Below are 12,842 nucleotides of genomic sequence, written 5' to 3' on the forward strand. Positions count from 1 at the left end.
TAATCGGTCAAGGGTAGGGATGATTTAAAAATTAAAATTGGAAGTGGGGAGTCGCCTGTGGGAATCCAATACAGTCTACCACCGTAGAAACCCTAATTTATGGAACCCAACTAGAACCCAATGGACAACAGGGTTGGTCCCGAAACCCTAAACCATAGGGCTTTTCCTAATTAGACTGAATTAATTGCAATTGGGTGTCAAATTAACCCCCACACAGTATAACACCCTAATTTTAGAATCCTAGCCTTAGAAATAGAAAATTTATGGAGAAGGGACGTGGTGAAAAAGGACTTACAATCAGGTGACTAGGAAGGGGAAGGCTATGTTATTGTAGGGTATGGATAGGATTAATGATGCTTACATGAGTGGAGAGGGGTCCCATATAAGGTGGGGTACCTTAACCAGAAGATTGGACAACAGAGGGCCAAAAAGGGGCTAACCGGCTAGAGAGCCTCTGGCCAACCAACCAGCCGGTTCAGTAACATAATGCCTAGATTTGGTGATTTTCTTTTATGGGCCCCACCATTTGATAGGATTTTTCTACCCACTTTGTGCCATGATTAGAAGCATGTTAGAGGGTTTTAATGCAGGTGGTTTCATATTAAACACCATTTTCTATCACAAGTTATTTAGTTTTAAATGGGGTAGAAAAAAATGCAGTTTTAGAAAAGTGATGCAGGTAAATGTGGGGGGTGGGGGAGGTCGGTTATCTTCTCTTCTCCCTGATGTCATGAGTACAAAGGAAGAAATAGAGAAGAGAAAGAAGGAAATGAAGGAAAGGAAGAAGGAAAAGAAGGAAAGAAGAAAAAAGGAGAGAGAGAAAGTGTAGCAGCACCTCACTGGCCTTGCCTACGATTGCTGCTATTGTGCATGCGGGTGTAGCTGGTGGTGTTTCATGTTGCTGCTGCTTACCCCATGGTGTTGCTATGCTGTTGCTGAATCTGAGAGCTGGAATTGAAATTTTACGGCTCATGAATAGATCCTCCTACACCTGGAACTTGTAGGGAAGGTAAGTCTTAACCCAAACCTTGAAATCTAACTATATATTGGATGGTTGGGGGTAAGGAAAGTACAAAAGTGGAATTAAAGGAGGAAATTGCTTGTGAAGACCTGATACAAGTTCTCACAACAGAGAGCCCCAACTGTGGAGCCTAATTAAGAACCCAAATGGGTACAAGATTGCTCGGGTGTGAGGGTAGAGGCTGGAGATGGACTCCACCCTCTTTGTGAAAAGGGGCTCGACGTTGATTCCATCCTCTCTCCTCTCCTTCTCTCTTTCATATGAGGGAGGGGTGTGTCGTGTGTGCTTTACTTGTGGGTCCCACACCACAGTATCGCCGCTTGGAGATACGTGGAGGCCTATTTCGCAAGAGTATAAAGTTCGTCATTCGAGACGATGATTTGATGATGGTCCAATATGGGGATCAGGATCATACAAAAGGGTTTGGAGTCACCACCTAGGATTATGGGCCCAGGACCCGGGGATGGGCCCAATTCTGGAGAAAGGGCCCCGAAAGTTGGTCTAGTTTAGAGATTTAGAGTAAGTGCCAGGTTACAGAATCGAGAAGGTGTTAGGCACCCAATCTGCCCAGTTTGACCGGTCTTCCTACTAGAAGCTTAAGAACAAACATTTTCCACAATTTATTACTATTCCACATGCATGGCTAAGTTATTACACATATATACATTAATTGAATTTAAATTACTACATACACTAAAACTAGGTTTATATAAAGTCTACATGATTATAATTGGTTTGAGAAACTGTACCTGAACTTAACCCCTATTTTGGGTCAAGAGGGTGGGCCCCTGACTAGTACCTGTTCGGACTACCTTTTGTGTTCTCCTGGCTCATGGGAAGATGGTCTTGACCTCCAACTTTCTTTCTTGAGAGATGCTGATTGTGATAGTATTCGGACAGAGTTCCAGCTAGGAATGGTCATTTTTGGATTTGGGTTTGGACAGAGCTTCAGCTTGGGAAGACTATTTTAGGTTTTGGATTCGGACAAAGCTTTGGCTAGGGAAGGCTATTTTCGGGTTTGGATTCAGAAAGAGATTTGACTAGGGAAGGCTATTTTCGGGCTTGGGATGAGATGGCACTTTGGCAGAGCTTCAGCTAGGGATAAGCTAGGGAGGGTTAGGCTGAGGTGGCACTCCAGTAGAGCTTCCATTGGGGATAGGCTAAGGGAGGGCTAGGTTGCAGTGGTACTTTTGCAGAACTTCTACTGGGAATGGCTAGTTCTAAAAAGATTCCAGGGGCATTCGAAAAGGGCTTCCGCTAGGAATGGGTATTTATGAAAAGAAACGGGCTGACCTAAAAATGGACTGAAGAACTCCAAAGCCTCAAAGAACACTTTGAAGATCCAAATATAAATTTAAATCTTGACAAAGATCTCTTTGTAGACCTGAAGAACCTCAAAGGGGGGGATTTCTATCTCAAAAATGCTCAAGAACACTCAAGAACACTCAAGAACATATTGTTTTTGACAAAAAATTGGATCTAATTAAGAACTTGGATTGAAGATCTTCAAGATCCCGAAGAACACTTCGAAGATATGAATGAGATTTTGGATCTTGACAAAGATTGCTCCGAAGATCAGAAGAAAATCAAGAGGGGAGGGGAGGAAAATTTCACTACAAAAGAGTGAGGTGGGATTCTGGTCTCTCCAATCTAAATGAGGGGTGTATTTACAGTTTTTTCTGGCCAATAGGAGAGGGGGAGCCTCTTTATCCAACGGACGAAAGGGTGAGGTTTTGCTTAAGGTGGGGGATAGGTTTCGTCCAATGGGTAAAGAGGAGGGTTGGACAAAAATGGGTGGGGAATGTTTCCATTAGCATCTCTGTTGGTCGGAAGTCGAAAGTTGAGTCCAAGATCCATATTTCATCATAGCCAGAGGAGGGTGACAAAATTGGGTGTCTACACCTGGGAACCCAAAGATTTACTACTTTTCATAATGGACTGAAATAGGGTGAAATTGGTGGTGAAGATTGCCCACACTTGGTGCTAATTTTTCCTGGTATAGGAGATATATAGGTGGTTCCTTTTAGGGAAGCAAATCCGATTAAAGTAAGGCTTAGAACAATTAATACAAAGCATGGGGACCTAGTCTGGGTAAGGAAATGGTTTGGTTTGGTGTAATAAGGGGAGATAAGGCAAGATAAATGTGTTTTTAAGAATGGAATTTACTGGGATCAATCCTGTCATCAGGGGCAGGGCTGTAAGGCAGTGAAAACCCATTCTGCTAGGCAACCGGCCAAAGAGCCTCTGGCTAACAGGCCAGCCGGTTGGGCCTGACAGAATAGGATTTTGTGTCATATCTATCTGGAAGTGTTCCGAACTACTAAAGATGCTATGAAAATAATATGGCCATGAATTATGAACCTGTGCAGGAGAAGAAAAGGATAAAAAAGGGGATGAAAATGTATAAGAAGGAAATGACCTTTTTACCCCTATCATAATAATAAAAGTAATTCTTGGGTTAAAAGCTACATTGACATATCCAAGGAGGTTGAATAAGGATTAAGGATCTATAATTCCAACCCAGTAACCCAAGGATAAGTTCAATAACTATAGGGGTTGTTAGATAATTTCCCTTTTAATTGGATGAGAGAAGGAATTAGGTTACAAATAGATTTGAATATAGAAATGTAAATATAACCTAGGAAGGATAATTTATGACTGATTATGTTACTAAGTTGATTCACATATAAATTGTTAACTAGGGGTCCAATATACATACTTGGTGAACATAATATGCAAGACTGGAATTAGTGAAGAGCATCAGACATGGAATTTCAATTGAGGGGTTTTTCATTGATTGTTTGTGTGTTTTATACCATGCATTGAATTTTCTATTGTAAAGTGCAGCTATTTTAGATAAAATATTATGAAATTTGGCATGATGCATGCTTTATCGATATGGATGTGATCGTGGTTTTGTGGATGCTTAGTTTAATAGCTGGTGGTGTTGGTTGTAATATTGATGGTTTGTGGTATGGTGTGGCTGAGGTTCTATTTGATACTGTGGGCTTAGAGGTCAATCTTATAGCTAGGACCACAGACATATATGTGGAGGTGGTTGTAATATTGATAGTCTGTGGCATGGTGTGGCCGAGGTTCTATCCGATACTGTGAGCTCAGAGGTCAGTCTTACAACTATGGCCATAGGTATATATTTGGATGCATATAGATGCATACGGTTAGGCTCACACTCCAGTGCTATAACCCCTTTCCAATAGGGGTCAAGTATTGGCTAACCCCACTCAGTGGTATGTTGTGTAGGACTACTACGCCCGGGTACGCTATACTGTATCCAGAGAGGGCATAACATGGTACGACATACTGTACGTATGGCTGTCGAACACATAGGGGACTGAGGCTCTGATTGAGAGTGGTTGGCTCCTATCTGCAACAAGCTTGTATTCCTGAGGCCCAACGTACATGGTAGGGAATGCCACCTATATTGCTTATAGCACTTAACCCATAGGAAGAGACTTAGTAACTAGAATGGAAATAGCTAATTAAATGAATCATGTGAATGTTGCATCGGGAGCATGTGTGTGTAATGGTGCTTTTATTTACATCTATGTATGTGCTTGTATGCCCCCACCCCTCACTGAGTATTCCCTTGCTCAACCCCCATTGATACCTATTTCGAGATAAAGGAGCTAGAACGGTGATGGTTAGGAGATCCGTTCGATTGTGGAGATATTTATGCGGACACTCGCAGAGGAGATTCATGATGTACACTATGTATTATAATTTAGATGAATGTAATATTTACAAGATATTCCTTATAACTTGTGGATTCAATTGTACGGGCCTATAATATTACATATATCATTGTAGATGATCACCACGCGTATCTTATGGTTTATGTTGTGAATTCTTTATGTATACATTGATTTAGTTGTAAGTCAAGTGGTGGATTTAGTTACTACCCGCATCCGAGATCCTGGGTATTGGTAGGCTGATTGGATCAGAATTTTAGGAATTTTAGTGTCGCATACCTATGCCATATGGAGGGCAGGGTGGGATGAGACCCAATTGACCCAATACATTACCTCAAAGACCCAAATGGGGAAAATTAATTTGCAAGATGTAGAAAGTTAAAATAAAGTGGATAGGATGTAATTCAGGCATTGGAACTGCCTAGCACAACTCTACCAAAGAAGGCAGGGTTAATAGCCTAAAAATGGCCTATTCTGCTAGGGGAATTGGCCAGCTGGTTGGGCCCTGACAGAATAGGGCTGTTAAGGTTATTTTGACACTGAATGGCCGTGAACTGTGTGTATGTGACCAAACCTGCCCAGAAATGGTTATGCAATATAGGATCATGAATTATAATCTAAATAGAAAATGCTATAAAAAGGTATTGGATTGTGAAATGTAAGTATTACCCCTTCCTATGATTGGAAACCTTATCCAAGCACATTCATGAGCCAAAGGCAATACAGACACATCCAGTTAGGTAATTATGGGCTATGTGTTTGTAAGTCTATTCTAGTAGACCAAGAATGGCCTCAATGACTATTTAGGTTGAATAGATGACCTACCTAGACCTTGGGAACTAGACTGGAATACTAGCTTGGTCAGCTGAGAAGGAATACTAACTTGAGGTCAGTGTGCTCCATATCAGTTGGAAATGAGATTCCGGTACATGATTCAATTAGGATATGGAAAAGTATAATTAATAACGATTATTAAAGACCAAAATTAATTAATTAATTAATTTAATTGTAAAATGTTCGTCTAGGAACCTAAAATGTACCGGTGAGGATATGCATGATCGGAAATTCAACGGAATAACACCAGATTTGGGAAATCAAGTGAGTGGGTGTTTGATTTATTTTACGGAGTGTTTTAATATCTTTAGTTATGCATGCTCATGCTCATGTGATGAATACTGTATTATGGATTTGTTTTATATGACTCTATATATTTCACATGTTGCATGATTTTACCGATTTTGATGTGATCGAGGATTTGTGGATGTGTAGTATGATAGCTATATGGTAATGGTTATAACATCGACAGTCTGAGGCACAGTGTGGACGAGGGGGGGAATTCGATACTGTGACCTCAGAGGTAGGTATCACAGTGATGGCCATAGATTTATGTTGGATGCTATGATTACTATGGATGCATGTAGATGCATAAGGTTAGGACCACATCCCAGTGCTATAACCCCTTGCCAATAGGGGTAAGGTATTGGCTAATCCCAATTGGTGGTAGGTCGTGGAGGACTACTACACCTAGATACGATGTACTATATCTTGAGAGGGCACAACATGGTATGACGTACCATACACATGATTGTCAGATAGCATGGAAGACCGATGATGGTGTGGGATACAGAGACCATGACTGTCAAGGGTTACTATTTAGGGGTTGACTGTGGCACCGAGGCTCTAACCGAGACTGACTGACTCTTGCTTGCAACTACCTTGTATCTCTGAGGCCTAATGTACATGGTAGGGGATACCACCTATGTTGCTTATGGCACTTATACCCACATATTGAGACTTAGTAACTAGAATGGATAAGTATAAATAAAATGAATCATATGGCTGTGCATCTGTAGATATTACTGTGAGCATGTGTTACATCATGATGTTGTGTGTGCTTGCATGCTCAACCCTCACTGGGCTGTATAGCTCATGTTGAATTTATTTATAGATGGTGGAACCGGAGCTGAGAAGAAAGGAAGATCAGTGCGATTGTGAGGGTGTGTCTGCGAGACACTTTGTAGTTGGATGGACACCTCTACTATTTATTCTTATATTTATATTAACAGTGGTTGTAAGATTTATATTATTGCTATTGTTACCTATGGATTCAATCATTATGGACATGTATTATTAATTATTATGAACTATCATTATAGTTGGTCACCACACATATGTGCTTCCTATGGATTTTATATGCATACTTTGATTATGGCAGATGTCTCAAGTGGTTGATTTGGTTATTACATTGCATCTGTGATCCTGGGTATAGGTAGGCTGACTGGGTTGAGAATCCAATGCCGCATACCTAAGCTATATTTGGGGCAGGGTGTGAGAGAGTGGTATCAGAGCAGGATTCTCTGTAGAAACCCAACCTAACTTAACTTGGGATTATAGGTGTTGTGGTGATCAAATAGGAAATGCAATAAAATCTACAAAATAAAATGCATAAATAGTGAACCAAAAAGATAGTAACCACAAATATGGAATAGAAACCAAAAGAACTATTATATTATATAAACATAATCTACAATATGTGATCACAGGACAAAATAAGAATATAAACAGAAACATAAAAGGAAGAAAGAAAGAGATGGACCCCCCACAAGTACAAAATGGGGAAAATTACATCTAGAATTTAAACACTTAAATACAATCTGAACTACTCTAAAAGCTGATCTAAGTCAGTAGAAGAAAAGAGAAAGAAAAAGGTCTAGCAATTTGGCAAGGATAAGAACTAGGCTCTATTGTCAGGACTGTTGCTAGTGACTGGACGAAGCTGAGTTCCGCTGTCGCTGTGCTAGTGAATGGTAGATGGGAGGTATGAAATTAGGCAAAATGTTCAAGCACTCTTCCCACCCATCCAAAGCAGCCTCCACCATCTCCACTCTTGAACTCAAGAGCCTCAATGCTAGAAGTGACTTGAGTGAAGCCCCTCTCCATAAAGTCTAACATTTTCTGTTAAGTCGGGGCATCTAGACCAACAAAGCAAATAAAAATCAGTATACAAAGAAAATAAGGAGATAAACCATAAGAAATAGTCCTACAATAGTATAAAGTCGATATGTGAGATTACCTCAAGTCTGACCAGTAGGTTGGGTAGTCTCAGGAGTAGTCTCAAAGTGATTCCGAGAAGGTGTATGACCAGGCTATAGAATCTCCTCCATTGGAATCTCCTTCAGGATACATGGAAGCTATACCCCTAGAACCTCTTATCTCCTCCATAGTGAACCCATTCAGACATCCGCATCACTCATATGGAAGTCTCGAAGGGGATCCTCATACTGCTCCCTTGACTCGTGCTGCTCCTCATCTCTATGCTGCACCTCCTCCTCCTCATGCTGCTCAATAAGCACTCATATACTGATCATCATGCCCAAGATTCCTAGGTCATCCCTGCTGCAGGTGCCTCATCTTGATCAATACCTGTGTACTCATGAAGCTACATCTTCTTTAGGATGGCTCTATCGAAGGGAATAGCATGAGATTCTTTCTTCTCCTCACCCTCCAGGAAAATCCTCATATGTTTGAACAACTTGGTCAGGATCTTGCCATAGAACAAATGACCATCACTAGGGTGATAGGCCCAATGCACCACATGCCTCAACATCTAATATGGTAAACTAATTTACTCTCCTAAGTAAAGGCAAAAGGTTATGTAAGCCTGCATCAGGGACACCTCATTGAAATGGCCACTAATGGGGAGAATGTTGTATTGTACAATTCTGCACAATACTCTAGGACTAGGTCTCCAATCGGCTATCTGGGCCCAACTAGCTTCACCACCCTCAGTGACTACCGCTTTTAGAAAGTCTTTTTCTATGTCAGTGAATAAACCACGGGAACTAGTCCTAGGAGGGAAATAGGTCTTGTTTCCCTTACTTGACACCCTAATGATGCTTCTAAACTCAATAGTAGTATGGGAGATGTCCTTACCACCTATACGGCTAACAATCTTGTAATCTCCATTACTAAGATGTTTTCCGGTCAAATTACAGTCGAAGGCTCGAACTAACCTAGGGTAGACATCTTCCTCTACTTTCAATATAGCTTGGGATATGAAATGGACCCAATTGGCTTGGTCGGTGGGAGTTCAAAACTAAATGGTGTCGAATCCCTCTTTGGTAGCCGTTTTCCCAATAGGGATTGTAGCAACCTGGATTGTAGCAACCTTGCTACAGGTAATCCTTTCCGAAGCCATGAGTTCTACATAATAAATATAGTCAAATAAGTAAATGTAATAATTCATGGAGCAAGAAGTATATACAATAGCAAGTAATACAAAGAATGTAACCTAGGTTAGAAAATCTCCCTAAAACTGAAAATTTGACATAGGGTAGATAAATACTGAGAAATAAACATACTTGGAGTGAGATTGAGTAAGAAACTTGCTAGAAATGGTTGGTAGAAGCTTAGACCCAAGTGTGGCGGTAGACTGATGATGTTGGAGGGAGAAATAGTGACTTGATAGTGTTTTATAGCGCTCTCGGGTACTGTTAAATAAGTATAGATTTAGGCGAACCGACTGGCCAATCGTGGGCACTTGCCCGCTGGTTGGATCCCATCAGTTTGGCCAAAGTTGCCTGATAAGTATGAAAATTTCTAGGATAGATGGTATATGACCTAAAATTGGCAATGGCACCTCAGAATGGACCTTTATAAGTACATGCAGTGAATGAAATAAACGGGACCAAGAGGAAGGAAGAAGTGATGAACAGAACACAAGATGCAATTTATCCTTGAGGTGTAAAATTGAAAATTTTGAACATGGAGATGGAGACATGGTAGAAGTAAGTAAAAGATTACCTAGAAAGATAGGAATGGATTGCTAGTATTTAGATGACAATGAGAAATTGTGAAAGAACAATAATAGTTAATATTAGTTCATTGAATCTAAAAGGACATTAATGATGGAATTAGAAGGAAGACTAAACCATGACTTGACACATTGAAATTTCCTTCTGATAATGGAAGTATATGCATTCATGGTGAGGATAGTATCCTATATATGTGAACTAATGTAGAAAAAGGGTAAGATTCTGTAAACAAGCTTATGGTACCAAGAACGAAGAATTGAAGCTCATGATGAAAAAATAGTGAATAAGATAAAATATGATCAGACATTAAGAACCATAAAATGTTGGACTTCATGATTGATTTGCAACATATATGAGGTTATATGGAGTGATACTTGCAATTTTAAGGGTAATACTCAGGATTTTGATTTGGTGAGCTAAGTATACAAGGATATTAATTGAATATTAAGTGGGGATTAATACAGTACTATAGAAGTCTGAAAATTCTTATGAAAATTTGAATCCAGATTATCTAATATATACATATTGGTGCTAAGGTCAAAGATACAATATACGGATATGTAAAGATGCAACCAGATTTTGAAGAGAGATAAGGAACATAATGGAATACTAATTTGTGGATTTCAAAGAACTAAGAATAATTGTTGGAGATCAATACATCTAATGGATATATTGGATGTGTGATGAGGGGATTAATTAGTTTCACCAATGATGTGTAATTCCATTAATGATGACAAGTGAAAATTTGAAATTGTAACTTGTGGATAAGAGTGATGACAAAGGAAATTATATGATGAGGTGTGAGGGTAGCAGCCAGAATTTCTCTTTCTGGGGAATTGATTCGGCCCTTATTCCTCTTTCACTTTTTTTCTTTCGTTCACATGGTGTGTGCTTCTGTGAACCCTACACCGCCATATTGCCACTCGGAGATATGTGGGGGCCTATTTCGCAAAAGTGTGGGGGGGGGGTCGTCACTGAGACGGGTATTTGATGGTCCAATATGAGGGATTCAGACCATACAAAAGGGGTTTGGAGTTGCCACCTAGGATTATGGGCATAGGACCCAGGGGTGGGTCCAATTATTAAGAAAATGGCCCAAAAGTTGGTCTAGTCCAAAGAATAGGGTACATGTCAGGTTGTAGAATTGGGTAGATGTTAGGCACCTAATCTACCTGGTTCAATCGGTCTTCCTACTACATGCTTAAGAACGAACATTTTTCATAATTATTTCTATACTGCATGCATGGCTAAATCATGATACATATATACACTAACAAAATTAATTACATATGTATAGACACCCAATTTTGTCACCCTCCCCCGGCTATGATGACTCAAGGATCGTGGACATGGCATTTCACTTCCGATCAACAGAGATGACAACTGATTGAGGTAACCCAACCCCAAAACACTCCCTTCACACCTAGAAATCTTTGAAACCCTAGAAGTCCTAATGTCAGAGAAAAGAAAGGTTCAATTATGACCACACATATACGAAGGAAACCAATCCAAAGTGACCATACAGATGGAAAGTGCTCGGAATCACGATTCTAACGATATATGGTATGTCAAAATCAGATTGACGGATCTCCGCAATCATCGTCAGAAGATAGAACTTATGCACACCCATGCACACACCCGTGCACACACCTACACACACCCATGCACACCTATGCACGCTGGTGCACACACTGGTGCACACATCTGCACACCCATGCCCCCTGCCCTGCAACCCCGCGCCTCCTACCTAGCGGCCTTGTGCCCCTTGCCCTGTGGCCCGGCCTTGCTCCCTCCCCCACACTGCGCACACGCTACCCTGCCAGTTAGGCCGACGACCCCGCTCTGGTGATCGGATTTTGGTGGATTTTCTGATCCGGTTCTCCCAGCACCGAGAACCCTAGTTAGATTTAGGCATGAGAACCCAATTACTCTCTTTTGGATCCATGAAACAACTCTCATAGATCTTTATCCCTTTTGGAAGATACAGGGGCGAAATAATCATCCAATTGATATCTTATCCTCCTCTCGATTGCATTCACTCTAGAGAATAGAGTGGCCCAGCAATGAATCTAGATCCAGCTTTCTTCTCCCTTGGCTGTGAGCTGCTACTCGGGCTTTCATTTGTGGCAGTAACCCTTGGTATGGAAGGGATTTTTGCTTTCCAATTATGGGAGGATCAAGGATACATTTATGATAGAGAGGTTTTAGTGGTGATGGTCTAATATTGAGAATATGGTCAAGTAATGAAGGGATGGTCAATTCATGTAATGATACGGTCTCTAGTGTGTCTTGATACTATTCTAGCCACTTTTAATGACCCCTAATTCCATTTAATTATTTACCTATTTTCCTAGTATTTCCACTTGACTTCTTAATGTCAGCCACACTCATTTTATGTCATGCTCGCTCGTGGTGGTAACACTGGAACCGACTCTGCCTCCATCACCGCCGACGAGTCTCACCTCCGCAACACATCGCCACTGCCTCAGCTTCAGGAACCCCCAACTCTGAAGCTGAATTACAAGTGTATCGTCTGTAACAAGGCTTTCCCTTCATACCAGGCGCTTGGAGGACACAAAGCCAGTCATCGCAAACATAACGGCTTTCCCTCTTCACCTGCTTGCGTACCCCATGCCACCTTACTAGCGTACCCTACACCACTACACCTTATTGGCTGAAAAGCCATCTTTTTCACCCCATTGGTCCAAGAAACCTCTAAATACCCCCTCTCCTTGAAATGACATACTTGAGCCACTTGGTGAGCACCCTTGTTGGAGACACCCTGTCTTTCTCTCCCTCCGCTTTGAAGTTCTTCCCAAGCATTCCCAAGCCTCCTAGGCCCTCTTATAGCCTATCCCCAGTGGAAGCTCTGTCGGAGTGCACCTCAGCCTAAGCCCTCCTATAGCCTATCCCTAACAGAAGCTCTGCTGGAGTGTCACCTCAGTCTAAGCTCGGAACTAGCCTTCCCTAGCTAAAGCTCTGTTGAAATCCAAATCCGAAAGTACCCCCTCCCTAGTGGAAGCTCTGTCAGAGTGCCACCTCAGCCTAAGCCCGGAAGTAGCCTTCCCTAGCCAAAGCTTTGCCGAAACTCAAATTCGAAAGTAACCTTTCCTAGTTGGAACTCTGCCTAAATATTACCATAGTTAGCATCACTCGAGAAAGGAAGTTGGAGGTTAAGACCATCTTCCCCTGAGCCTGGAGAATCCACAAGAAAGCTTGTGCCCTCACTAATTGGGGGTCCACTCCTCTTGACCCGAAACATGGGTTGAGCTCAGGTATAATCTCTCACCCGAGTTA

The 12,842-nt window shown here is 41.3% G+C and overlaps 1 pseudogene; it reads left to right on the plus strand.

Moving 5' to 3' along the window:
• Window positions 1-12,223, plus strand: part of LOC122074199 — a 36,470-nt pseudogene extending 24,247 nt beyond the window's left edge.
• Window positions 12,224-12,842: the final 619 nt, after the last annotated feature.

The sequence above is a fragment of the Macadamia integrifolia genome, chromosome 3 (genome assembly GCF_013358625.1).
Source record: "Macadamia integrifolia cultivar HAES 741 chromosome 3, SCU_Mint_v3, whole genome shotgun sequence".
In the NCBI taxonomy this organism is placed as follows: domain Eukaryota; kingdom Viridiplantae; phylum Streptophyta; class Magnoliopsida; order Proteales; family Proteaceae; genus Macadamia; species Macadamia integrifolia.